We start from the raw sequence: 26,702 nt of genomic DNA, 5'->3' as shown, positions 1-26,702 counted from the left end.
AGGGCAGTACGAATGTTTCAAAAAGAAAAAATTATGCTGCGAAATTTAAAAAAATAAACAGGTGACGTTAAGAAACAACTGACAGTCAATACACAAGGTGATTGAAAAAGAACGAACAGATTTCATTTGTTTTACAGACAAACTGTGAAAGACAGAAATACATTGAGTATATCACTGGACAGAGCTTAAGTTCAGAGTCTTACGTTCGCAAAGACACTGTGCCATACATTCAACATGAGCACTATACGTTACACAAGAAACATCAAAACTGGTTCTCTTTATTGAATCGGCAGCTTCAACAATTCGATTTCTCAGATCTTGAAGAGTATCTACCATGAATGAGGCAAAGACTCTATCTTATATGTACCTCCACAGAAAAAAAAAAATCGCAAGGTGTGGGGTCTAGTCACGTGGGAGGCCAAAAATGGGTTGACTTTGCGAAATTATAACACACAAAATAATTTCTCTTGTGGTGTAGCCGCCAAGTTGCTACAAACAAAAACGCAGCTGTGTCAAAACTTTGAACCTTCCTCTGTCCAGTGACATGCGCAAAGTCTTTCTCACTCTTACAGTTGGTCTGTAATAAACAACTGAAATCTGTTCCTTCTTTTTGTATCACCCCAAGTTCTGTCAATTCTGTACCAATTAGCGATTTGTCGCAACAGATTATTCCTACATATTCTCAGTTCTTAGTTACGAAATCGCAGATCTGAAATCGAGGAATACGAGCGAGACAGGTGGTAAGTTGCAAAAGTTCTGCTTTCTGATGATTAGACTCTGAAGAGACATGAGTGTAAGAAGGCGAAAACTCAAATTTCGCAAAGTTAAGGGAGAAGGGGAAGGCATGGGACCTAATCCTCTTCTAGTGACTTAATTATGACTGAAACAAATTTATTCTGTGTCCTGATATTGCGATATAATTTTACCTGAACAGGGAAGTTATCGAACATACACCATATCTTCCTATCACGTCATGGGCGCGGTTCACGTCTGCAAAACAGGCAGATTTTGGCCTTATCTTATCTCCGCTATTCTGAGTCTCTTGGACTTGTGAGCTGTATTGGAACGGCGTCGACAGTTGTACTGAAAAATACCAAGAGAGCGAAAATATCGGAAAAGGTAAATTTTAGCACTCAGAAGTGTGTTCCTAATGGTAGCGCGATGTGGCTTTTACAGGAAAACGAAAAGTGAAATATGAACTAAGTTATCAGCAACAAATGACAGGCAAAAGTAAATACACATTTTATATTAAATCCATGATTGATCTGGAGAAATGATCGCATACTGAGGTGAAACTCTTGACTCCAAATGAAAAAAAAAGCTAACATCAATCATAGATCGAAAAAGTGGGGACTGAACATATTAGAAGTCCTTCCAAGCCGAATCAACAAATCACATTCGTCGAAACACTGTGAAAACAAAAAGCCCGTATTTCACTGAGACATTAAAAATAGCTCTCTATCGTGGGAAAGAAAAAGAAACATCTAGAGGTAGCAGCAGTTAACCTTACATTTCCAGTCTGACAACTTGCGCAGGAATGTCCCCAGCACGACAAGTAAAATTATGATTTTCATAGATGCTACAGAAGAAAGAAACTAGAAAAAGAAACAGACAAATTGCAGTGGATACGAAGGCAAAACAGATACTTGGTAACGAGAAAGAAAATATAGCCTGCAGGAACAGGTTCATACGTAAGCCAAGGTGAGAAATATCCTTTCTTCCAGAAGTGCTAGCCTGCAGAGTTCGCGGGAGAGCTTCATCTACATCTACATGACTACTCTGCAATTCACATTTAAGTGCTTGGCAGAGGGTTCATCGAACCACAATCATAATATCTCTCTACCATTCCACTCCCGAACAGCGCGTAGGAAAAACGAACACCTAAACCTTTCTGTTCGAGCTCTGATTTCTCTTGTTTTATTTTGATGATCATTCCTACCCATGTAGGTTGGGCTCAACAAAATATTTCAGCATTCGGAAGAGAAAGTTGGTGACTGAAATTTCGTAAATAGATCTCGCCGTGACGAAAAACGTCTTTGCTTTAATGACTTCCATCCCAACTCGCGTATCATATCTGCCACACTCTCTCCCCTATTACGTGATAATACAAAACGAGCTGCCCTTTTTTGCACCCTTTCGATGTCCTCCGTCAATCCCACCTGATAAGGATCCCACACCGCGCAGCAATATTCTAACAGAGGACGAACGAGTGTAGTGTAAGCTGTCTCTTTAGTGGACTTGTTGCATCTTCTAAGTGTCCTGCCAATGAAACGCAACGTTTGGCTCGCCTTCCCCACAATATTATCTATGTGGTCTTTCCAACTGAAGTTGTTCGTGATTTTAACACCCAGGTACTTAGTTGAATTGACAGCCTTGAGAATTGTACTATTTATCGAGTAATCGAATTCCAACGGATTTCTTTTGGAACTCATGTGGATCACCTCACACTTTTCGTTATTTAGCGTAAACTGCCACCTGCCACACCATATAGGAATCTTTTCTAAATCGCTTTGCAACTGGTACTGGTCTTCGGATGACCTTACTAGACGGTAAATTACTGCATCATCTGCGAACAACCTAAGAGAACTGCTCAGATTGTCACCCAGGTCATTTATATAGATCAGGAACAGCAGAGGTCCCAGGACGCTTCCCTGGGGAACACCTGATATCACTTCAGTTTTACTCGATGATTTGCCGTCTATTACTACGAACTGCGATCTTCCTGACAGGAAATCACGAATCCAGTCGCACAACTGAGACGATACCCCATAGGCCCGCAGCTTGATTAGAAGTCGCTTGTGAGGAACGGTGTCAAAAGCTTTCCGGAAATCCAGAAATACGGAATCAACCTGAGATCCCCTGTCGATAGCGGCCATTACTTGGTGCGAATAAAGAGCTAGCTGCGTTGCACAAGAACGATGTTTTCTGAAACCATGCTGATTACGTATCAATAGATCGTTCCCTTCGAGGTGATTCATAATGTTTGAATACAGTATATGCTCCAAAACCCTACTGCAAACCGACGTCTATGATATAGGTCTGTAGTTCGATAGATTACTCCTACTACCCTTCTTAAACACTGGTGCGGCCTGCGCAATTTTCCAATCAGTAGGTACAGATCTATCGGTGAGCGAGCGGTTGTTTATGATTGTTAAGTAGGGAGCTATTGTATCAGAGTAATCTGAAAGGAACCTAATCGGTATACAATCTGGACCTGAAGACTTGCCCATATCAAGCGATTTGAGTTGCTTCGCAACACCTAAGGTATCTACTTCTAAGAAACTCATGCTAGCAGCTGTTCGTGTTTCAAATTCTGGAATATTCCATTCGTCTTCCCTGGTGAAGGAATTTCGGAAAACTGCGTTCAGTAACTCCGCTTTAGCGGCACAGTCGTCGGTAACAGTACCATCGGCACTGCGCAGCGAAGGTATTGACTGCGTCTTGCCGCTTGTGTACTTTACATACGACCAGAATTTCTTCGGATTTTCTGCCAAATTTCGAGACAAAGTTTCGTTGTGAAACCTATTAAAGGCATCTCGCATTGAAGTCCGTGCCAAATTTCGCGCGTCTGTATATTTTAGCCAATTTTCGGGATTTCGCATTCTTCTGAACTTTGCATGCTTTTTCCGTTGCCTCTGCAACAGCGTTCGGACCTGTTTTGTGTACCATTGGGGATCAGTTCCATCTCTTACCAATTTATGAGATATGAATCTCTCAACTGCTGTTGCTACTATGTCTTTGAATTTGAGCCACATCTCGTCTACGTTTGCATAGTTAGTTCGGAAGGAATGGAGATTGTCCCTTAGGAAGGCTTCTAGTGACACTTTATCCGCTTTTTTAAATAAAATTATTTTGCGTTTGTTTCTGGTGGATTTGGAAGAAACGGTATTGAGCCTAGCTACAACGACCTTGTGATCACTAATCCCTGTATCTGTCATGATGCTCTGAATTAGCTCTGGATTGTCTGTGGCTAAGAGGTCACGTGTGTTTTCGCAACCATTTACAATTCGCGTGCGTTCGTGGACTAACTGCTCGAAATAATTTTCGGAGAAAGCATTTAGGACAATCTCGGAAGATGTTTTCTGCCTACCACCGGTTTTTAACAAGTATTTTTGCCAACATATCGAGGGAAGGTTGAAGTCCCCACTAACTATAACCGTATGAGTGGGGTATTTATTTGTTACGAGACTCAAATTTTCTCTGAACTGTTCAGCAACTATATCATCGGAGTCTGGCGGTCGGTAGAAGGAGCCAATTATTAACTTAGTTCGGCTGATAAGTATAACTTCCACCCACACCAATTTGCACTGAGTATCTACTTCGACTTCACTACAAGATAAACCACTACTGACAGACACAAACACTCCACCATCAATTCTGCCTAATCTATCTTTCCTGAACACCGTCTGAGACATCGTAAAAATTTCTGCAGAACTTATTTCAGGCTTTAGCCAGCTTTCTGTACCTATAACGATTTCAGCTTCTGTGCTTTCTATTAGCACTTGTAGCTCAGGGACTTCCCCAGCAGAACTACAACAATTTACAACTACAATTCCGACTGTTCCTTGATCCAAGCACGTCCTGTATTTGCCATGCACCCTTTGAGATTGCAGCCCACCCCGTACTTTCCCGAGGCCTTCTAACCTAAAAAACCGCCCAGTCCACGCCACACAGCCTCCGCTACCCGTGTAGCCGCCAGCTGAGTGTAGTGAACTCCTGACCTTTTCAGCGGAACCCGAGACACCACCACCCTATGGCGCAAGTCAAGGAATCTGCAGCCAACACGGTCGCAAAACCGTCTGAGCCTCTGATTCAGACCCTCCACCCGGCTCTGCACCAAAGGTCCGCAGTCGGTTCTGTCAATGATGCTGCAGATGGTGAGCTCTGCCTTCATCTCGTAAGCAAGACCGGCAGCCTTCACCAAATCAGATAGCCGCTGGAATCCAGAGAGAATTTCCTCAGATCCATCCTCAGATCCAAAGCGACACACGTCATTAGTGCCCACATGTGCCACCACCTGCAGCTGGCTGCACCCTGTGCTCTTCATGGCCTCCGGAAGGACCCTTTCCACATCAGGAATGACTCCACCCGGAATGCACACGGAGTGCACACTGGATTTCTTCCCCTCCTTAGCCGCCATATCCGTAAGGGGCCCCATTACGCGGCTAACATTGGAGCTCCCAACTACCAATAAGCCCACCCTCTGCGACTGCCCGGACCTTGAAGGCTGAGAATGATCCTCTGAAACAGGGCAGGCAGCTGCATCTGGCTCAGCCAGAGACAGTGCCTGAAACTTGTTTGTCAGACGCACCGGGGAGGCTTTCTGATCAGCCTCCGGGGACGTCTCTCGCTGTCTGCCACGCCTTGGAACGACCTCCCAATCAACCACAGGCGAGAGCTCAGCCCCACTGCGGGCAGCAACCGGGGCAACCAAAGCGGCAGACCGATCTGGGGACAGACGGGACGAGGTTGACATCCCCGTGATACTCAAGTCCGGCTCCCCACAGTGGTGCCCATTGGCAACAGCCTCAAGCTGCGCGACCGAAGTCAGCGCCGCTTGCAGCTGTGAGCGAAGGGATGCCAACTCAGCCCTCATCCGAACACAGCAATCACAGTCCCTGTCCATTCTAATCGATGTTGAACAACAGTTACTGAAACACGAGTCCGTGCCTAGATAACGCAAGGGAAACACGCAAAGAATGTATGAACTAACCTGTACAAATGCCTAACGACTGCGCTACAATCTGCCTGAATTTACGATTACAGTAACTAAAACTCGAAATTACACCTCCTATACGAAACTCACACACAATTTAAGTTAGAATCTACGAAGTAAACACTAAAGTGCGATGCTACAACTCTCAAATACTATAATACGCCCGAAATTTATGAATTAAACAATGTAAGTACCCAAAAACACGCAAAGAAATTAAGAATTAAACTATGTAACAAGTAAGTAAGCTAAGAGTATACGACTTGCTGCTGGCAGCTGCTTATCCAACGGCGGCAGGGAGTTTGAAGTGTAGGAGACGAGGTACTGATAGAACTGAAGTTGTGATGACGGGTCATGAGTCGTGCTTGGGAGCTCAGTTGGTAGAGCACTTGTCCGCGAAATGCAAAGGTCCCTGAGTTCGAGCCTCGGCCTGGCACACAGTTTTAATCTGCCAGGAAGTTCCATATCAGCGCACACTCCGCTGCAGAGTGAAAATTTCATTCTGGAAGTTTCAAAATGAGAAATGTCTGTGACGCTGAAAATTTATTATCGTCGTTAATTAGTAAAAGAAGTCTCGAAATTCGAATTAGAATTTGATTCTAAACCTGTGGGCATAGGCAATTACCCGGTATTTATGTGCGTTCATTGGTAACGTTACATTTAGACGGACGGCGCTTAGATCTGCAAGATTTTCTGGTAAAGAATGCAGATGTTGCTCAATAACGATTACATTTAATTCTGGAAAATCGGATGATGTGTTAGAGAACACTCAGTAATCAGTGAGAAATGTGGTTTCACTTTATATTCACTTCTGATAAATAACACTGTTATCGACTCAGAATTCAACTATTTTCTGAGGCATCTAAATGAGATACAATCACAGAGGACTACTCCTTCACTACATAGGGATGCACGTTGTAATTAAATTTCCCGATGGCTTAAAACTGCTTGCCGGGTCAGGACTCGAAGTTCGATCTTTGCCCTCCGAAGCAAACGCTGTCACCGACTAAGCCAGTTGCCCATGCCTGAAGTAATCCTCAGACAGAGCATGAACGTCGAGGGCGATGAGATCTGTGACGTCGCAACACAGATTTCACGTTTCGGTGCATTCGCGGATTTGAAATACAGGATAACTCCCGTGGAATCCACCGTAACATACTACGAAACGGGGCTGCGATGCGATCTCTCTTTTTTACGTCATAAGCCGAACTGAGCACACTGCTCATTCGAATGCACCACTCCAAAATTGAAGTGCCGTTTGTTGGTACAGGCATTTCCCGCGGACAACTGCCTATACCATTTTATTTATCTAGGAATTGTGGAATGAACTGTTTCTAATCTGCAAGTCGTCACCTTTTTCCCGGACTTTATTCCCTATCTTAATGGGGTTGGTACGTTAATTTTGGTGCTTCCTGCCGAATACTAGGCAAGCGTCGCTGCATCACACCAGCCTTCTTACTGAAAACAACATCAACATAACTTCCACAAAGCAATTTGTCTGCGTTCTGTTCCCCTCCCCTTCCTGGCCATACTGGAGTGCAAATAGCAACAGGATTTCCTCGCCTAGAGTTAGTGTACTCTGGAACGAACCTTTCCTGCCTTTTTTTCTGGTTTAGAACAGATATGGAAAAGGTGTGTGCGCTACTGTACGTAATCAGACAATGACACCTGTTGGGCAGTGTTCCAGTTTCAGGTTTTTCCATGCGTGTTAGTCTGCGGTGAAATTCTCGCACGCGTGTGAGTGAAGAGGTGTTACAACGGGTCACTTTGCACTTCGCCGCAGACAGCACATTCAGTGTTATGTTTTCAGTGGTTCTGCGCTGTATACTAGGCAGGATACGTTCATGACTCTGGGAATATTGCATCGCATTCCACAGGACGATTACATACCCAGTGCGGAAAATGAGGTGCTTATTGCGTTTGGGTTCTGCGGTAAGCCACCTATTACGCAAAGCAAGAGCGTCAAGCAGAATAAACCTCCGGTTTTTCTTTTTTTTAATGTCAAACAGAACTGTGTAATAACTACAAATAGAGACAGTCAGCAGGCACGTCAAGTTATCAGAACCTACTGTAGCCATGTGGACACCAGGGTGGAATCCTGATTCGTGCATCCAAGGGTCAAAATGGACACTGTAAAAACAAAACCAAATAAAAACTTAGGTACTGGTGATTAATGGATTTCTGAACTCAGTGGTGACTATGTTTTTACGTCCATAATCCAAGTTCTCATAAAGCGTATTTCGCTCTACCGTGCAATGTGTGTTGTTTTGGAACCACCTGGCAGGCTGACACCTTCTATCGCACTCGAACCTTGTCTTTGGCGCGGAGTCCTCTTATCGACTGAGCTATCCAATCACTTGGAAATGTTTCCAGTTCAAGACTCGTTCCGGCGTAGAATTTTAATCCGCCAGCAAGTCTCAAATAAGACGAGTTGTCTGTAGGCAGGTGCAACGTTAGATCTTAATGAACGGAGTTTTTGCAAATGCTACAGCCGAAATTGCCGTACACTAACTTATTACGAGACCGAAAAGGAACGATAACGCTTGTACTTCAGGCATCCCATTCGAATGCTGGCAATGGAAGAAAAGAGCATCACTGGTATTTGCACGGAGGAGAATTTACCAGAGATCCCTAGAGTAATGAACTGTTCCCAGAAGTATGAGAACAAGAAGGTTGCACCAGAGTGTAGAAAACGTAGTAGGACCGACCCACTGAAGTATCGTTCCAGGGCAAACATTCATACAAGGCGATTTAGACAAAATTCCTAGTTGGTGTGATGAATGGCAGCTAGCTCTAGATATGGAAAAATGTAAGTTAATGCGGATGAGTAGGAAGAACAAACCTGTAACGTCCGGATACAGTATTATTAGTGTCCTACTTGAGACAGTCAAGCCGGCCGAAGTGGCCGTGCGGTTCTAGGCGCTGCAGTCGGGAACCGCGAGACCGCTACGGTCGCAGGTTCGAATCCTGCCTCGGGCATGGATGTTTTTGATGTCCTTAGGCTAGTTAGGTTTAACTAGTTCTAAGTTCTAGGGGGCTAATGACCTCAGAAGTTGAGTCCCATAGTGCTCAGAACCATTTGAACCATTTGAGACAGTCAAGTCGTTTAAATATCTGGGCGGAACGTTGCAAAGCGATATGAAATGGAACGAGCAGATGAGGGTTGTGATAGGGAAGAATTTTAGGAAATTGCGGTTCACCTGTAGGGGAGACCGCGTATAGGACGCTGGTGCGACCTGTTCTTGAGCACTGCTCGAGTGTTTGGGATCTGTACCAGGTCGGATTAAAGGAAGACAGTGAAGCAATTCAAAGGCGGGCTGCCTCACCAGTAGTTTAGAACAACACGTGAGTGGTACGGAGATGCTTCAGGATTTCAAATGGGAATCCCTGGAGGTAAGCCGACGTTCTTTTCGAGGAACTTTATTGAGAAAATTTAGAGAACAGGGATTTGAAGCTGACAGTTGAAAATTTCTACTGCCACCAACATACATTGCGTAAGGACAGCGAAAATAAAATACGAGAAATTAGGCTTCATACGAAGGTATATAGACAGTCACTTTTCCCTCGCTCTATATGCGAGTGGAACAGGAAAAGAAATGACTAGTAGTGGTACAAAGTACCCTCCGCCAAGCACCCGTACGGTGGCTTGTGGCGTATCGCTGTAGATGTATACTTTTACCACGTTTGAACGACAAGAAATGCCTTCATTAGCTGCAGTCCTCGCAGACTGGCACCGCTGGCGCGCAACTACTCAGCGCGTTTCTCGGAGGACCTGTTGCAATCCCTGGTAGACGCAAGCTATTGCTGTAATTAGCTGTGTAGTTACTGTGGCCGAAACAGGACCGTGCGACGAAGCAACATACTGTCATCGATTTCCTAACACTTATTTATTTATTTGCTGCGTGAACTTTATGGCCCGATGTGTAAAAATTATGACAGACCCCACATTCCATTAACCCTTGCAATACCAAGGAGGGAGTGGGGATGTACTCTACACCTATCTTTTTAAGTTATTGTAATCTAGTAAGTTATTTTATACTTTTATCTCTCAAAAAATATGTATAATGTTTTCAATGAGTTCTTCCAGTTAACTTCATATATGTTTTAAATTTTTCAAAAAAATGTTCAAATGTTGTGAAATCTTATGGGACTTAACTGCTAAGGTGATCAGTCCCTAAGTTTACACACTACTTAACCTAAATTATCCTAAGGACAAACACACACACACACACACACACACACACACACACACACACACACATGCCCGAGGGAGGACTCAAACCTCCGCCGGTAAATTTTTCAGTTAAACTTAAATTTTTGGGTTAAGTCTCAGAACTACATGTCAGTTTCTCCACTGAATGTCATAGCCAGATTTTTTCTTTCTTTTTTTTGTGGTGATAAAGTTTGTAGTATACGTCATTGAAAGTGCGTTGATGTTGCTAAGAGTATGCTAAAATATATTTTTAGGTTCTGAACCCCACTTACACATCAGCACCTCTTTAAAAATTGTGTTGTTAATATAATTCAACAACAATTAATTAATTTTTTTTGGGGGGGTGGGGGAGCATAAAGTACTTCCCACCCCTTGATAATACGCATATTGGAAATGCCTCGGTATTGCTAGGGTTAATTACGCAACTAACAACTAGAAAGATAATAATTACACGATACACAATTGTCGCATTCGTACACAATGTTTATATAATGTTATTTGATACTGCAATAACAATTCAACGAATGACAGTTCTGATAGTTTTCACTATATATGACGGTAGTATCTGTTCCCGAAAGAACAGTTACCACCAATGACCATGCAGCTTTGCTAGAAATGAAATGATAATTAAATGGACACCCTAGCTGCAAGCAGGCGCAATACACTTCATTGGGGACATGTTGAAAATGTGTCCCCCGACCGGGACTCGAACCCGGGATCTCCTGCTTACATGGCAGACGCTCTATCCATCTGAGCCACCGCGGGCACAGAGGATAGTGCGTCTCCAGGGACTTATCCCTTGCACGCTCCCTGTGAGATCCACATTCCCAACATGTCCACAACACTACATTCGTAGTGCGCCTAATAGATGTTTACCCATCATACTCATTACTCGTGGCAGATTAATCTACCAAGTCCCGTACGAGTTCGGGCATAGCGTGTGCGTTCGCACAAGAAGGTCAAAGGCCGGGAACCCATATTTTTCACTATATATGACGGTGGTATCTGTTCCCGAAAGAACAGTTACCACCAATGACCATGCAGGTTTGCTAGAAATGAAATGATAATTAAATGGACACCCTAGCTGCAAGCAGGCGTAATACACTTCATTGGGGACATGTTGAAAATGTTGCCACAAACCGGCGGTCGTGGCGTTCGAAATTTTCGAGGAGCCTGCACCACACCGCCTGTTGCCTGCATTCTGTTACTGTTTACATTTCTATGCGGTCTTGGTCTTGCAGGTGCGGTTCGGACTCTGAAAATTAAGAGCTTTTGTTCCGCTTGGAGGGCTGTTGTTAGTACTCACCGTGGGACATCAAGATGCGTTGTAAAGTTACACCTGAATTTTGCAAAGAAGATATATTGTAGCTACCGTTATTAAAGTATAGCTCAAAGCTATAGTTACTTAAACCAGACAAGGTAGCAGCACGTTTTATTGTCCTTTAGGAAGCGTTTAAGTGTGAGTGTTGCTGGCAATGTGGACACCCGTCCATAAAAGCAATGAGCTCAATAGGCATAACGTCGCCACTGATCACTCGCCCTTTCGCATTCACTGTGCGGTCCTGCTCCCAGTTTTGAACACGCGGCACCCTGGTGAGTCCACGGCGACACCTTTCCTTATCTACATTAATAAAACGCTGTCCAGAAACCAGGTACAAATTGCAAGTGCCTATCTATCGGTTTCCAGATACAACAAAAATTTGCTTTTCAATATTTCGCGTAATTATTGATTGAATTTAAAAATTTAAAAGTAAAACACAATAAAGCAACTATTACATATGAAAATTGGGAATGTGTTGAGGCAGCGCAACCGATGCGACGGCATGCAAATACCCGGACTTTGTTCATCCAGAGATTTGAGAGAGAGCCTTAGCGACGTCCAACAAACTTTATATTTAATTTCAAACGTTAGCAAAACGTTTTCTCGTTGACACCCCCCCCCTAACCCACCCACCACCGTACACACATACGTACACAAAACGGTGAAATGAAAGAAGTTTTCACTCTTCTTCCAGTAAAACTTCAGCATCAGACAAAACGTTTTAATTTATTAAGTCTTTACTACCAAGTTTATTCGCAACACAATTTAGACAGTATCTGAGTATGTGAAAAATTTTATCATTGTACACATTATATTCATCCAGTCTTTCATAATGAAAGCATTTAGTGCCTTCCAACAAATGTTAAACTTAATTTCAAACCTTTCCTATACTTTTTCTTGCTGAAGTGCTTAAAATAAAATAGTTAACACACTAACTCATCTATAAATTACTCAAACGTTTGAAGTTCTTTTAAAGATAGAAAATCGATTCTCTAAATAATCATCCGTTTTCTGGTATTCTACTAGCAGCCTGAGAAATTATTTGCAAGATCGTTAGCTATATGTTATTTTTCAAGATCCCTTGTAGTAGCGTTCAGTTTGGATGTTAACACGATCTTCTGTCAAAAGGTGTTGGATGTTCCTAACAGCAGCTCCAACTAAAATCCATCGACGAATGAAATATATTTACGGTTATGGACTAAAATTATAGCAATGTGCGGCACTGGGCAAATTGGAATTGGAACAATGGAATTGTATGGTAAACAATGAGTTGGATGGCCTTTGACAGCAACAGGCGAGTTACACAACAGAAGAGTCGACAGACTGACTCACGCGAAGAATTTAACCATGCTGCGCTTGTTATTGCCACGGAAGGTACGTAATCCAGCTAATTTTGGCTCATGCACATGAAAACAGTTGTGGGTGGCAGTTTACACTTGGGCCTGAAGATAAAATCATTTGGTGTCGAAACTGGTTGGACGTATTAAAAAGAATAGACAACATCGAATCAATGGTTCAAAATGGTTCAAATGGCTCTGAGCACTACGGGACTTAACTTCTGTGGTCATCAGTCCCCTAGAACTTAGAACTACTTAAACCTAACTAACCTAAGGACATCACACACATCCATGCCCGAGGCAGGATTCGAACCTGCGACCGTAGCGGTCACGCGGTTCCAAACTGAAGCGCTTAGAACTGCACGGCCACACCGGCCGGCAACATCGAATCCAAATACAGCCTATGCTTTTGTTATAATTACTCAAGTTCTTCGTGTCCGGCTCCAGTCCCACCTTCCCTGATGGATTACCAGAGACTACTTTAATCGTAGGAATTTCCGCTAAACCTCCCCACAGTGGATATACATAAGGCGATTTGTAAGCAGTAGTTCTTTGTTGTAGGCTTAAACAGCTCTGGATCTAATGCTCAACAGCTCGAGGTATAGTGGTGAGCTTCGTTATCCAGTTAGTCATCCAGCCGCCGCTGGAATACTGCCGTACTCATATACTATTAGGTAAAACAGTCATCCGCCCGGAGCTCGGTTTGAACACCACAGTGCTTTACTACATATGGTCGTATTGGACGTGGTACGCCTTACGTCTCTTCTGACCTTTGTACCAACTTACCCAGCCAGTTTAGCGGTGCCTGCAGATTAACGTGCACTCAGGACCACGGCGCAAATCAGCATTTTTCAATTAACAAACACTGCCAGTGGCGAAGAAAGTGATGAAAATCCTAGGACTGACTGGGTATCGAACCATGGCATTTGGAACTTCCGCCGACATACACACACACACACACACACACACACACACACACAATTATGCTACTGCCGTAATGCTATTTCACTTTTCTCCATCAACAACACGCTTCAAGAATACGAGTCGGAGGTTCAGTGGCAATCAGAAGTTCTGACCTTCCGCAGTAGGGCTGCAGGAGCGTATCCAAGGTTCGCTTCTGAAGGGGGAACGGGGTGGTGGGGAGGAGAGTGTAGGGGAGGAGAGAGCGCCGTTTGTTCCTGTCTCCTGCCAGCCCTCCCCCTCCCTTACAAATATAATTTGCGCCAAACTCACGTTTAGCATGAAAATACGCCTAAGATTTTAATAATAATATTAGTAATATACAAAAAAGCTTCCACCTGAGAGCGTTGCTGCAACGTACACTGATGTGATAAAAGTCATGAGATACCTCCAAACTGTCGTGCCGCACCTCTTTACGCCCGGCGTAGTACAGCAACGCGACGTGGCTTGGACTCAACAAGTCGTCGGAAGTCCCCCGCAGAAATACTGAGCCATGTTGCCGCCTCTGTAGCCATCCGTAAATGCGGAAGTATTGCCGGTACAGGATTTTGTACACGAACTGACCTCTCCGTTACGTCCCGTTGGCACATAAATGTTCGATGAGATTCATGTCGGGCAATCTGAGTAGCCACGTCGAATTGTCCAGAATGTTCTTGAAACCAATCACGAACAACTGTCGACCGGTGACATGGCGCACTGAACCCATAAAAATTCGTCCTTAGTTTGGGAACGCGAAGTCCATGAATAGCAGCAAATGGTCTTCCAGTAGCCGAACATAACAATTTGAAGTCAATACTCAATTCAGTGGGACCACAGGACCCGGTCCATTCCTTGTAAACACAGGTCACACCATTATGGAACCACAAATAGCTTGCACAGTGCCCTTTTGACAAACTAGTACAAGCTTAGTGGTATCTTCGCCACACCTGAACCCTACCATCAGCTCTCACCAACTAAAATCGGGACTCATCCGACCAGGCCACGGTTTTCCGTCTGTCTAGAGTCCAACCGATATGGTCACGACTCCAGGAGAGACGGTGCAGGCGATGTCGGGCTGTTAGCAAAGCCACTTGAGCGTCGGTCGTCTGCTGCCATAGCCAAACCCCGCGTTGTCTTAACGGATACGTTGCTCGTAACGTCGTGGATCTCGGAATATTGAATTCCCTAACGATTTCCCAGATGGAATGTGCCATTCCTCTAGCTCCAAATAACATTCCGCGTTCAATGTCTGTTAACTGGCTTTGTGCGCCCATAATCACGTCCGGAACCCTTTCATGTAAAACATTTGATTACAAAAATAACAGCTCCGCCAGTGCACTGCCGTTTTATACTTTCTGTATGTGAAACTACAGTCATCTGTATATGTGCATATCGTTATCGCATGACTTTCGTAACTTCAGTATATATGCAACGCAGCGCGACTTTGATGTGACTTGTAGGCAACGGATTAATGTGGCATTTGTGATTTTCTATGAATTCGGGAATGTTAGCTACGGCGACGTTATTACCAAATGCATCCAAACGGGACCAAGATGCTCTTATTCTTCTCTTGGCTTCCAAAGTATAAATACCTGTAGTAATCCATCGGAGAATAAAAGGTGTATGGAACAGTATGTCTGTCGAGAGTTACCGCTGTGGAACGGTGCGTCAAGTTCCGTGCTCGTCGCCGCTTGACGCAAGACGCCGGTGGATCTAGGAGGCTAATCTCACTGAAGTGGGAACACTAGAGCACCCGCCCTGTGGTCCTCATGCTCCCCATGCGATGATCACGCCTTCGGTCCCTGTTGGACGAGCGTGTGCACTACGTAGTTACCCACGCGCAGCAGGGCAGTATTTTACCAAACGAATATCTTCAGTCTGGTGCCTCAAAGCTCACGGCGGTTCTGCCTGATTGACATACCGATTCGGATGGACTGGTCTTAACTCCATAGAGTCAGATACTGTACATGTAGCATCGAAGAGGATGGGTGCACAGTGTAATACTTTCTTCATTTTCTGAAAAGAACTTATGGCCATTTTCAGTTCTTCAGATAAGTCCAATTCGCCGTTCATTTGACACCCCGAATATTTATGTGATGAAAACCTTTCGATCTTATCATTACCGAGTGTATGAGTGTCCAGAATTTCATCTCGGTTTCCGTTGACAGCCATCCATTTTGTCTTCATGATGTTTAAAGCTTACCCGCACGGCACTGCTGTGTTCACTAACAGGGATTAGTAGTTCTTACAGATTCTGCAGCGTAGTTGCAAATAAGAGTGTCACGAACATATGTGCTGCTTTTGATGGTAATTACATTAACCACTACTACTTAATAGTTTCATCAATAGTATGTAGGAAAATCTATTCAGAATACATTTTAAAAAGTAATGAGGAGAGAATGCAGCCTTGGCGAAATCGTTTCACAATCGTCACTACAACTGGCAGTGGACCATCGACACGCACACAAGCTCTTTGGTTCCACTGTAGACTTCTGATTAATCGGATGTCACAATCATCCACCCCCAGTTCACCTAAGATAAGCACCAGTTTGTCACACTTAACAGTGTCATAAGAATTTTCATAATCTCTAGCATAATGTTTAATAAATTATAATTAAAAATGTAACATTTGAAAGGCATTCTTTCGGAAATTTGAGAAATGCATGTGGATTCACTGTTATCAGCAATTCCATAAGCAGTACGATTATGATCACTTGTCTGCAGCCGGCCGCGGTGGCCGAGCGGTTCTAGGCGCTTCAGTCCGGAACCGCGCGACTGCTACGGTCGCAGGTTCGAATCCTGCCTTGGGCATGGATGTGTGTGATGTCCTTAGGTTAATTAGGTTTAAGTAGTTCTAAGTTCTAGGGGACTGATGACCTCAGATGTTAAGTTCCATAGTGTTCAGAGCCATTTGAACCATTTTTGAACTTGTCTGCAGACTGGCTATGTGAGTGTGTAGATGGATGAGAGAATGCGATTTCTTGCTGCCCATCTCCCCTCTGTTCAGAAAAGTTAGTGTCTCTTTTGTTTTTTATATATATTTTGAATAGAAGGCCATCCCCTTCTGTCTTTCTTTATTCTACTTCCTGGGTTTTGCCATTTCCACCTGTGGATGTGGGCAGCCCCTATAAGTGAGCCTTTAATGGTTGAAATGTTAGAGGTTAGGCAAATGTCCCAACTATGTGTGCAGGCTCCCTGTCACCTAAAAAATGCTGTGTTAAACATAGCTCGAATTTTCTTGAATTCTCGGCTATTTTCGAAATACTAAGTTTCCATGGTACTTCATTCGCCGAAAATTAGCTGCGAAATTTATGAAGTGATACACGCAAAAATATTCACTGTCTAACAAAAAAAAAGTGAAATACGCAGGGGAGGACATGACTGGATGTCCATGTTACTTCCCACACATACACATAATCGGCATTTGTAAATGGTTAGAGCTGAAATTCCCCCTGACAGAGTAGATTAGCATTATTTGTGTTAATCGTTGTTACTACGACTGGAAGGGTATACAAGGGGGTCTGAACAGCGTCAGTTGAGCTATCATTGTCGAGGACATGGAGATGGCGCGTACTCATATGAGACAGCTTTACCAGCACATGACAGATTTAAAAAGGGGCCCACTGTGGGTCTCTATTTCGCCAGCTGGTCGAATTGCGCAATATCCACATCTGCGGGGGCATTCGGATGTCACAGTGCCCCAGTGCTAGACTGCTTGGGAATGTAAGAGCAGGCAGGCATACTCTTCAAGGTTCCAGTCGTTCACGTCTGACCACTAAAAAGAAAAATCACATCGGAAGCCCTTTGCATGCCTTCCGAGAACAAGTAATGGACTTCCTATAACATTCTGTGTCATCCCACGACATTAGTCGGAGACTAGTAGCTGTTGGGCAGAGGAATTACCGTTCCATGCATAGGTTGCCACTGACACCACAACGTAAGTGGCTATGTTTAGAATGGTGCCACGACCGGGAATCATGGATGATGATGATGATCATGATGTTTGGTTTGTGGGGCGCTCAACTGCGCTGTTATCAGCACCCATACAAATTCCCAAATTTTGCTCAGCCCTATCTCGCCATTTTCATGAGTGAAGATGAAATGATAGGACAACACAAACACCCAGTCATCTCAAGGCAGGTGAAAATCCCTGAACCCCGCCCCGGAATTGAACCAGGGAACCCATGCTCGGGAAGCGAGAACGCGACCGCGAGACCACGAGCTGCGGACGGGAACCATGGACTGCTCACGATGATCATACCATTGTGTTCAGTGATGAATCAGAGTTTTGACTACCCCGGATGACAACCTTCCGTGACGATGGCGGCGGCCTGAAGAGAGATCCCATTCTTCCAATGTTTCGGAGACGCACGGTAATGTTGTTTCTGGCTTCATGGTGTGGAGATCGGTCGCGTGTGACTTCAGGCAGGGCTTGAGAGAACTCTGACTGCACAACGGTTCGTCACGGACATCCTGCGCCCTGCTCCTCATGCGACAGTTTTGGTATGCCATTTATCAACATCACAGTTCTGGTCCACATACCGCACGTGTTCCAAGAACTGTCTGCGTGTTCTTGAGGTACTCCTGTGGCCAGCAACATCCTCGGATCTGTCCTCGTTTGAATATGCGCGGGACAAGCTCGGGCGAACTCCTTTCCAGAACCAAAATCTAGTATATCAAGATCCAGTTGCGGGCCAGCTTGCCTCAGGAGAGGATACAACGAGTTTGCAACACCCTTCCTGTTCGAATCAGTGCATGCATTTACCCCAGACGGGGTACAACGTCATACTCTCAACTGGGCTGGTACGGCAAGTTGTTTGTAAATCTGAGTCGGCTTTGCAATCAGTGAAATAATATCATTTACCGTCTTAATCCGTGAAGTTCCACTTTGTTTCGCGTTCCCCATCCAGAGGCAGTGTCGATGCTTTTACTTGTATGCAGTTTGGCAGGGGGCGGGGAGTGGTCATATCTTTTCACCCCCCCCCCCCCCCTCCAAATGAGGCTCTGCTCCGTTATACCCCTGATCGCTGCTTCGGCTCAAAAACCTGTGCTGCTCGGCACCGATGTGCCCTCTGCCACAGAAAGGACGGCGGCCGTAATGAGGAGGAATGTAGGGGGGGGGGGGGGGGGGCTGAGTGGCGCGCTGGGCGGACGCGCACAGACAAAGAGCCGCAGACTCAGTACAGGACCGGACTGAACGGCTCGCGCGGCCTTGGCGGCTGCCCCTGCCGCTCCTGCGGTCACGGCGCCGGCACAGCGGAATTAGTTCCGCCACAGCGCCAGAAAGCGGTGCTTGCGCGCACGCACGCAGCACGCACGGCCTGGCCAGCCGCACGCACCAGCGACACGCACTCTGAGGCGCCTCGCGCCTCTGCGGGCCCTACTCAGCGCGCGCAACACGTGCTCCTCACTGTTAAAACGTTCCTTCCACGACGCTAATGTGAGAACCACCACATGTCCTCAAGGGAAGCACTCTTAAGTAATTTAAGAACTCCGCCCTTACTGTTCTAGCTTACAGTGCAGCGGTTCCCAACCTGATTTTCCACGGGGGAAAAGTTTTCTGAGGCGTAAAAACTAAACGGTTCCATTCTGTTTCAGTCAAGAAACTAAATTACTTTCAAAAGATCATTACTATTATCACAGTTTTGTAGGACTCTGACATTGGTACACTACTGGCCATTAAAACTGCTACACCAAGAAGAAATGCAGACGATAAAGGATATTCATTGGACAAATATATTATACTAGAACTGACATGTGATTACATTTTCACGCAATTTGGGTGCATAGATCCTGAGAAATCAGTACCCAGAACAACCACCTCTAGCCGCAATAACGGCCTTGATACGCCTGGGCATTGAGTCAAACAGAGCTTGGATGGCGTGTACAGCTACACTTGCCCATGCAGCTTCAACACCACACCACAGTTCATCAAGAGTAGTGACTGGCGTATTGTGACGAGCCAGTTGCTCGGCTACCATTGAACAGACGTTTGCAATGAGAGATCTGGAGAATATGCTGGCCAGGGTGGCAGTCGAACATTTTCTGTATGCAGAAAGGCCCGTAAGGACCTGCAACATGCGGTCGTGCATTATCCTGCTGAAATGTAGGGTTTCGCAGGGATTGAATGAAGGATAGACCCAGAGGTCGTAACTCATCTGAAATGTAACGTCCACTGTTCAAAGTGGCGTCAGTGCGAACAAGAGGTGACCGAGACGTGTAACCAATAGCACCCCATACCATCACGCCGGGTGATACGCCAGTATGGCGATGACGAATACACGCTTCCAATGTGCGTTCACCGCGATGTCGCCAAACACTGATGCGACCATCATGATGCTGTAAACAGAACCTGGATTCATCCGAAAAAAATGACGTTTTGCCATTCGTGAACCCAGGTTCGTCGTTGAACACACCGTCGCAGAAGCTCCTGTCTGTGATGCATCGTCAAGGGTAACTGCAGCCATGGTCTCCGAGCTGATAGTCCATGCTGCTGCAAACGTCGTCGAACTGTTCGTGCAGATGATTGTTGTCTTGCAAACGTCCCCATCCGTTTACTCAGGGATCGAAACGTGGCTGCACGATCCGTTACAGACATGCGGATAAGATGCCTGTCATCTCGACTGCAAGTGATGCGAGGCCGTTGGGATCCAGCACGGCGTTCCGTATTACCCTCCTGAACCCACCGATTCCATATTCTGCTGACAGTCATTGGATCTCGACTAATGCAATGTCGTGATACGATAAACTGCAATCGCGATAGCCTATAATCGACCTTTATCAAAGTCGGAAACGTGATGGTACGAATTTCTCCTTCTTACACGTGGCATCACAACAACGTTTCGCCAGGCAACCCCGGACAACTGCTGTTTGTATATGAGAAATCGGATGGAAACTTTCCTCGTGTCAGCACGTTGTAGGTGTCGCCACCGGCGCCAACCTTGTGTGCATGCTCTGAAAAGCTGATCATTTGCATATCACAGCATCTTCTTCCTGTCGGTTAAATTTCGCGTCTGTAGCACGTCATCTTCGTGGTGTAGCAATTTTAATGGCCAGTAATGTAATATAAGCAATCAATAACTACTTTTTCTCAATTAGCAATATTAATGCTTTGTCCCGTACGTACATGTAACCAATGCTAATTATCTCAAGAAAAGTCCTCTCCACGTTGTAGATAATACCTTCTGTATGACATTACAATTTAGTCAATACCATTAGCTGCTGACGGGCGTTGATATACACCAACGGGGACAGTTGAAAATGTGTGCCCCGACCAGGACTCGAACCCGGGATCTCCTGCTTACATGGCAGACGCTCTATCCATTTGAGCCACCGAGGACACAGAGGATAGTGCGACTGCAGGAATTTATCGCGGGCACGCTCCCCGTGAGACCCACATTCTCAACTTATAGTCCACAAACTACATTCGTAGTTCCCCTGCTATTATACCCATTACTCGCGGCAGACAATCCACAAGTCCCGTAAGAATTTAGGCAAATTGTGTGCATCCGCAGTGAAGAAGGTCATCAGCCAGTTAGCCTTAACGATATGAAGTTGGCATTTTTCGGACATGTCCGAAAGAACAGATGCCATCTTCATACCTGCAGTAGTCCAGAAAGTCCTTCATTACTCGCTTTGAAACAGATGAATAATTAATTGACAGGACGGTACAGCAGTAACAACTGTGCTGTACACAGTTTTATTATTATTATTATTTTCGATTATTCCCATTTAAGAGAGCGTTTGAACTTGAATTCCTTTATGATGATTGTTTATGTTTTTTCTGAGCCCAAATTTTCTTCATGTGTTCACTGTGTTGTTTCTTTCGCTCCGCTGTCCATTTGCATCCTGGTCTCTTCTGTGTTGTGGTGTCAAATTTATGTTTTTTGATGATGTTCCTGAATTCAGTTCTATTTTCTGTATCGTTTACTGTTATGTGCGCTTGTCTGAGGTCTTCTTCAATTTCTTTTATCCATTTTGTTTTTTCTCTGCCTGAGTTGATGACTTTAAGAATTCGCTTTGAAATTCTGTTTTCATTCATCCTGTGGATATGTCCGTAGAACTGCATTCTTCTTTTCCTTATTGTATCCGTAATCTTGTCTGTGTGTTTATATGATTCTGATGTTGGTCTCTTCTTCCAGATTCCTTGCTCTTGTATCGGGCCAAAAATGTTCCTGAGAATTTTTCTTTCTTGTTTCTCTGTTTCTTTGATTTTAGTTTGTCCACCTATTTGTGTTGTTTCAGATGCATACAGTGCCTCTGGAAGTACGACAGTGTTGTAGTGCCTCAATTTTGCGTTAATGGATATGGACTTTTTGTTATAATAGTTACACGTGAGTTTATACGCTTTCTGTAGTTTTTTTATTCTTTCCTCATTGGCCTTTAGGTTGACCCCTGATGGCTGGATGATTTTTCCCAGGTACTTAAAAAATGTGGTACTTGTACGATTTTCCCATGGGTTGTCACAATAGGCAATTTGTCTTGTGGCACTCTTTCTATGTACTGGGTTTTCTCATATGAGATTTGCAGGCCAGTTCTTTGTGCAATTTCGTGTAACTTCTCTATGGCGTTAGTGACTTCTTTTCTATTATTTGTGAGGATTGCAAGGTCATCCGCAAAAGCTAAACACTTCACATTGAATCTATTATCTTTTCCAATGCCAATTTGGATTCCTTTGACTTCTTTTTCCCATGTCCTGATAATTTTTTCAAGAATGATATTAAAGAGTAATGGTGAAAGTCCGTCACCCTGTCACACTCCAGTTTGGATTTCAAATAGTTCCGAGATATCCTCCATAAATTTAACCTTGGAGACTGTGTCAGTTAATGTTTCCCGAATGATTGCTCTTGTCTTTCTGTCAATGCTGAATTCTTCCAGCGTCTTGCAGAGCAGAGCGCTACTGTCTATTTAGTCGTAGGCCTTTTTAAAATCTACAAAAGTAACCACTGTGTTTCGGGTGTTTCTCATCTGGAGAATCATTTTAGATTCCAGATCTGCTCTATGCATGATCGTCCCTTGTCAACACCAGCCTGGTATTCGCCTATTTGTGGGTCAGCTTGTTCTTCTAATCTATTCATGAGAACTTTTGATAGGATTTTATATGTGACCGGTACGAGTGAGATACCCCTGTAATTATTTGGTTCAGTTTTGTCCCCTTTTTTGTGGAGTGGATGGATGAGTGCGCATTTCCATTCAGAAGGGATCTGTTCTGTTTCCCAAATGTTTAATATGATTTTGTGAATTTTTCCTGTTAATCTTTCATCATTTAGTTTCCATAGTTCTGCAATAATTCTATCTTCTCCTGGGGCTCTACTGTTTTTCAGTGTCTTGATAATTTCTACTATTTCGTTGATGGTTGGCGGTTTAGCGTCAGGATTTGGTGTAGACGTCTCGTAGTGAATATCCTCTGTAGGTCTTTCGCAGTTGAGAAGTTTGTTGACATAGTCTGCGAGGATTTGGCAGTTATTCTTCGTGTTAGTTTCTAGTGAACCATCCGTTTTCTTGAAACAAAGATTGGGTGGCTGGTATCCTGCAATATGTTCTTTAAACGTCTTATAAAAATTCTTGTTGTTGTTCTTCTTAAAGTCTTGTTCTATCTCATCTAGTCGCCGTTTGTCATAATTTCTTTTTTCCCTCCGAATAGTTTTCGATGTTTGTTTTCGGATTACTAGAAATTGTTGCCATTTTTCTGATGTTTTGTGACTATTGAAGTTTTTCCAGGCATTGGTCGTTTCTTCTATTGCTTGGTCACATATTATATTCCACCACCTGTGTTTTCTCCTTCTCGGGGGTTGACCCAATTTTATCGTGGGTTTGAGGACGTCCACAAGTTCTGTCCAGTTTGTGGTGTTTGTCTGACTAATTTCCTGTAAGATGTTTTCCTTGTTGAGTTTTATGTATTCGGGGTCTGGTCTCAGCACTTTGTTTAGTTTTGGCTTTTTTCTATTGGCTTGTAATCTGGTCTTTATCTGTAGAAGATGGTGGTCTGAGTCAAAAAATCCTCTTCTCGAGTTCACATTCAGAATTTCTGCTGTGTTACTCTTGGAGATGGTCACATGGTCTATCTGGAATTCACCCAACATTGTGATGGGCGACTTCCAAGTATACTGTTTCTTGTTGGGTTTTTTGAATTGTGTTGACATAATTACGAGGCCGAAATTTTCGCAAAAGCTTATCAATCTTTCCCTATTCTTGTTAGTTCTCTTGTGAGCTGTATGGATTCCGGTGATTTTCCTGTATTTTTTCTCTTTACCTAATTGAGCGTTAAAGTCGCCTAACAAGATTATTACATGGTGGTTGCCAATTTTGTTTGTCGTCGCTTCAAGGTCATTCCAGAAGTCATCCACTTTCTGGCGGTTCTTCTTGTTATGGTTATTTGTGGGTGCGTGTGCGTTGATCAATGTACATGCTTTGTTGGCCGATTTGACGGAGAGCGTTGATATACGTTCTGAGGCAGACTGGAAGTCAATGACAGAGTCGCTGATAGATTTGTGGACTGCAAATGCTGTGCCAAACTGTTTGAGTCCTTTCTCATTAGTTTTAACTGCTGGTTTTCCTTTGTAGATCCTGTAGTTGTCTGTATCAAAATGGTTTTCGTCCGTAAATCGTGTTTCCTGGATTGCAAGGATTTAGATCTGGAATTTTTGCAGCACGTCAGTAAGTTGTTTGATCTTGCCCAGTTTGAAAAGAGTATTAGTATTAAGTGTACCGATGAAGTGTCTTTGTTTTGTGTGTAATAATTTGGACGTCGTCTGGTTCTCAACCTTAGGCGTAACATGATGCTCCTGGTCCCCCGGAATCCGATTACCAGGTAAAGCCAGCCTTGCGACTGGTGCCCGGGGTAGTGGATTCATTCCTTGTGTTATCATCATGTTTGGTTTTCAAGTTGAAAACTAACTTGGTGGTGGTCCTTCCGAGGAAAGATCACGAGGAATACGACTTGATTGTTGAGATCAAGAAGGTTGCTGCAGCCGCACCATCTAGGCGAACAGACGCTGACCCCTAACCGCTGGATACCAGGCAGACGTTAGTGGATTTCGGTTGATAGTTTTGGTCCACCCCGGGTATTTTATTTCCCCGGTACCCTCCGTATCTGGAGAGCATTTCCCTATCCGCCACCTGGGGAGGCGCCCGATGGGAGACTATCAACTCCACACGTTTTATTATTATTATTATTATTATTATTATTAGAGTGGTTAGGCAGAAAGCATTGACACCCTGAAGCCGTCCAATTTCTGCCAGTTCAGACCTAAGGAGTGTAGAAAAGTAGTGATTTACGAACAGTAAGTATGGTGCAAACGTCTGAACTTGTTTGCTTTTAAATGAGGTTGCAACGTGCTAGTCAAGGAAGTGCTGCAATGAAGAGGAATAATGCAGGGGAAGCATGTTTAATAACAAGTGTGTATCCTCAGTGTGGATAATTAGCTTTCTTTGAGTTGTGGGTTGCAGCACATAATCCTTCGTCATTCATTCTAGCACACACACACACACACACACACACACACACACACACACACACAGTCACCTTTCATCATTTTAAAAATGAAAGTGTTCCAAGAAATGTCTTTCATTATACAACTTAGGTAAGAGCTAATGTTGGTGATGATGTGGGGAAGAGGCAACAGATGACAGGGGCGGGGGGTACAAGCTAATGTGTGATTACACTCAGGAGTAATTGTCTAAGGAAGATTGGGACCCACTGTTGTAGTGGATTTACATAAAGCCACTTCAAGCAAGGGATGGAAAAACCGACAGGTTAAAATCGATACGGACATTTTAGTTCTGAATAACCGATATTTTTCGGTCTTCGTTTGGTCTCGGTTATGCTGATAATTGGGTATGAAAACGATGCATCAATTTACCATAGCAGTGGTGCTAAACTATCTTGCTTTGATAAAATTTATTTGTAAGAAAGAGTTTGGTACAGCGTTCTATCGCTTCTGAAAGATTGATATAGTCTTTGATTGATATTGTTTCTGATGAAAGGAGTCAATTTTAGATCAAACGATTGTAGGACGATTGTTTACGATGAGATTGGGCAATAAATACTTGTCATTGGATTCACTCATTACTAAAATTTTTAACTATTGTCATGAAATCGTTCCTGACAAATGGTGTATTTTGCCCGATACCTGAATTTTCAATTGAATCTTTTGACACAGCAATTTTGATTTTGTTAGCAAAACTCAATTTTACTCAAATTTCCGTTGAAAATTAAAAGTATATATTTGATTAAAACAACATTTTACATAAAAACATATTATTTGTTTGCCACTTCTATGAAACAATAAAAGAGAAAGAAAGTTATGGCAAGAATTGTAAGTTACAAATTTGACAATTCATTCATAGTTTATTGTAAAAATAGAAATTAGTTGATCTGCTGCCTGTGTCTTCATAATATGCCCTTATACGTGTGCAGCCTTTAGACGCAGACAACGTAACATGAAAAACAGGGTTCTTCAACCTTATTTTTCACCCTTTAGTACCGACTATTCGTAATGCCTAAATAGTGGTATGATCATCGATCACAACGTGGTTTTTTAACAGGGACTTTAAAAATAAAAACAGTAGGACAAACTGGTGAATTTTTCGTAATATTCAAACCCTCATTACTTTTCGAGGAAAGCACTCAACGAAGGACTAACTAAGCTTTCTTTTATTTACCCGTTTTATTTGATATTTTGCTCCTACGTATCCTGAAACGTAAACTGCGACAGTCTCATGTAATAATGAAATTTTTCAAGCTTTGTGGAATGCCTACGTTTACTGCTGAAAATATTAGCAGAAAAAAGTTATTTCAGAAAATGGTTATTTTGAACGGTTTTAGTAGTTAAGTTAAATTGGAGATGAAAAATACAGGTGTAACCAAAAATCGATTGTTCCAGTGATGACCACTAAACCTAGGCTGAGTCCGTGCTATCTGTCAACGCTGCTGTGGCGCGGTACTTGGAGGGGAGGGGATTGGAGTTTGGCTGGGAGTTCTGCAAGCGGGGGCTATTAATCAACGTTTGTTTCGTTAAACAACCATTTACAATACCAGAGTGCACACGAATACAGTATACGAGCGAGATAGCGCAGTGGTTAGCACACTGGGCTTGTATTCGGGAGAACGCCATCTCAAATTCGCGTCCGACCTCTCAATTTCGATTTTCGTGATGTCCCTAAATTGCTCCAGGCAAA

At 43.8% G+C, this 26,702-nt stretch overlaps 1 protein-coding gene and 1 non-coding gene across 2 annotated transcripts in view; both read right to left on the bottom strand.

The window, feature by feature from the left end:
• LOC124622259 (leucine-rich repeat-containing protein 24-like) overlaps window positions 1-26,702 on the bottom strand; it is a 375,418-nt gene that overhangs the window by 207,575 nt on the left and 141,141 nt on the right. The gene's annotated exons all lie outside the window — the stretch shown is intronic.
• On the bottom strand, window positions 10,618-10,691 carry Trnat-ugu. The gene has a single exon. It is a non-coding gene; the product is annotated as a tRNA-Thr (tRNA).

This window comes from Schistocerca americana, chromosome 7, assembly GCF_021461395.2.
Source record: "Schistocerca americana isolate TAMUIC-IGC-003095 chromosome 7, iqSchAmer2.1, whole genome shotgun sequence".
NCBI lineage: Eukaryota > Metazoa > Arthropoda > Insecta > Orthoptera > Acrididae > Schistocerca > Schistocerca americana.
The sequence above is the reverse complement of the archived record's forward strand: the minus strand, read 5'-3'. Positions and strand labels throughout refer to the sequence as shown.